At 41.7% G+C, this 2,676-nt stretch overlaps 1 long non-coding RNA gene across 1 annotated transcript; it reads left to right on the top strand.

Annotated features, from left to right (window-relative positions):
* The first annotated feature begins 245 nt into the window (after positions 1-245).
* Positions 246-691, top strand: LOC141818508 (uncharacterized). Its single transcript, XR_012600969.1, has 3 exons — positions 246-382; positions 484-553; positions 637-691. It is a non-coding gene; the product is annotated as an uncharacterized LOC141818508 (long non-coding RNA).
* Positions 692-2,676: the final 1,985 nt, after the last annotated feature.

Raw genomic sequence — 2,676 nt, forward strand, 5'->3', positions numbered from 1 at the left:
TGTAAAATACTGAAGGATTAAGGGTTAAAAAGCTAAATGGTTAAGGGCTAATAGGTTTTAGGCTTAATGGGTGTGGGTTATTGGATCCAACCCGTTAGGAAAGGATTAAAAACCCGGCCATTAAGAATGCTACAGTAACCTCAATTTCTTCTCCCCATCGCGATTTCCGCCGACGCACCTCTGTTTCGCTCGTCTTCCGCCGAAGCCGACGCCAAGGAGATAGCTCTTCATCGGCAATGCCAAAGTGGAAAAGGGAGCGTTGGCGATCGAGCTTGAGTGGCGGAGGGATCAGTTCTTGACGGCGTAGGTTTGTACCGAGTGGTGGCGCGCCGTCGAGCAGAGGATTCAGGCGGAGGCGAATCGGAGAGGAAGAGGAAGAAAGGTAAGGGTTGATTTAGATCTCGGTTTTGGAGGGTTTCTTGAGCCTAGATCTAGGGATTTTCGGAGCTTGGATTTTAATCGGGTATTTGATCTGGATTTTAGGCCGACGCCGGAGGGAGTTCCTGTTGGTTCCGGCCACAAGCAAGAACAAGAAGAAGAGGAAGAGAATCGGGTAAGCTTTAAGCTGGATTTCGGATTTGTGATCGATTTATGGGTTAGATCTAGGTTTTCCTGATTCCTCATAGCTTGACTTAGATCTTGAATCCGAAGCTTGAATTGGATTTGGCCGGCGGTGGGAGTTGGTTGCGATCTGGCCACAAGCAAGAAAAAGAAGAAAGGTAAGCTAGGTTTCCTTAGTTTTGGTTAGATTCTTTCTTTTCTTGAATGGTGATTGAGGAGCTTCGTTGAATGTTCTTGATTAGCAAGGTAGTTGATGGGTTTATCTTGGTATTTGAAGGTCCCGGCCAGAAACTTGAATTGTTGCTGGCGGTGGATTGAAGCAAGTGGAGCTGAACTTGATTGGATGTGTTAAACCATGGATTTGGTGGATGATTATGGATCAGTTGTGTTGTTTAATGCTTGGAGGTTCTGGATGATTGGGTTGCAATCGGATTGGAGTGTTGAGTTTATTGTGGACTCCGTTAGTGTTAGATCTGTTAGATCCTAGTTGACCCTTAAATTTAAATGTTGATAAGAGGGATTAGTTGAGTTGGATTATAGAATTTAATTATTATAATTTGATATGGTAGTAAGTGTATATTGTCGTTTGTTGCAGGACCTTGATTGATTGATCCTATTACACAGAGTTTGTTATTTTCTAGGGGTTCGGTTGTTGACAGACATCTGATCAGGTGGGTACCCTGTACTTGGTCACTACAGGTTCTTCTGTTCCAGTGCATGTGCTATTTTTATCTTGTTATCCTGTTGATACCCATGCTGTTGAGATAGTATCTAGTTGATACATTGATCATCATTGCTTGATACTTGCCTTTGATCTTATGATGATCTACTATTGCCATGTTGATATCTTTGTTATCTGTATCATGTTGATTCCAGTATGACCGTTGCTTGATACCTGTTGTATGATCTTATTTGATCTATCCATACTTAGATTAGTCTTCATTATGATATTATGGACATATATTGACCTCTATTGATTCTGTTGATCATGCTAATTAACTTTAGCTATTACATGTTGGGATGATTAGCATACATCCATGATAGTTGTAGGTATTTTAGTTGGTGGATCTTACCTGCACCGTGTTGTGGTGCCTCATAGGTAAGATGTTGCACTACAGTTGGGTGCACCAGGACTGGCTACATTGCCCTCCTGCCACACTGCCCCTCCCCACTTATCTTTAGTGGTCAGTTGTCGGAGCTGACAGTATGTCTTGTCTGGCCCCTCAGTTCACTGCTCTATGGGGGTGACTGGGGAATGTAGAGTGCGGACAGTGACGGATATTTTGGTTGCTATGGTTGCTACGTATTTACATGCACCGTTGGTAGGTTGATATAGATATTTATTTTATTTGCATCATATGCTTACGATTGCTGCACTTGTTTGCTATGACTGTTGCACTTGTATGTCATGTCATACATGATACATGTAGATTTCTTTATCTGTTGCACAGTATGACTGATATTCTTAATATACCATGATATACCTGTTGTACAGTAGAATTTATACCTATTCTGTTTAGTTGATATACCCTGATCCATGCTGATACCTGTTAGCTGTAGTATATTTCTTACTCAGTCTATTCTGTTCATTACAGTTTGATTCTTATATTATTCCTGTTGTTGTACCTTACATGCACTTCCTTCCTGTACCCACTGAGTATCTAATGCTCACTACCCAGACTCTGGGGTTATTTGGTTTCCTCCCCAGGTATCAGATAGGTTATCTTGGAGCTTGGAGACTCGTCGCCAGCTGTTATCTCACATCAAGAGTTTGTTTTTGGTATTGTTATAGTTGTGTTTCCATTTGAGACTTGTAGTATGGACATGGACTGTATTATCTTGGTTTTGTATTCGTGGTATTCGTGGTTCGGATTTATGAGGTTTTCGATACGTGGATTTTCCATATGCTATTGCAGAGTTGATATTACATGCATGAGTTAGTGATTGTGGCCATGGAGGGCTTATATGCATTCTGTATCTGTGTTGTGAATTGATTGAACGAGTTGTTCTATTCAGCCGCCTGTGGCTGAGTATATTTGCATGTATTTAGGGAATAGTCATTGTTACAGGGGAGATGCTGCCGAAATTTTTCGGACAGCTTCCCGGGACGTGACA

This window comes from Curcuma longa, unplaced genomic scaffold (assembly GCF_044706935.1).
Source record: "Curcuma longa cultivar G26 ecotype Majalengka, Jawa Barat unplaced genomic scaffold, ITB_CL_G26_1.1 contig_25119, whole genome shotgun sequence".
NCBI classification, from domain to species: domain Eukaryota; kingdom Viridiplantae; phylum Streptophyta; class Magnoliopsida; order Zingiberales; family Zingiberaceae; genus Curcuma; species Curcuma longa.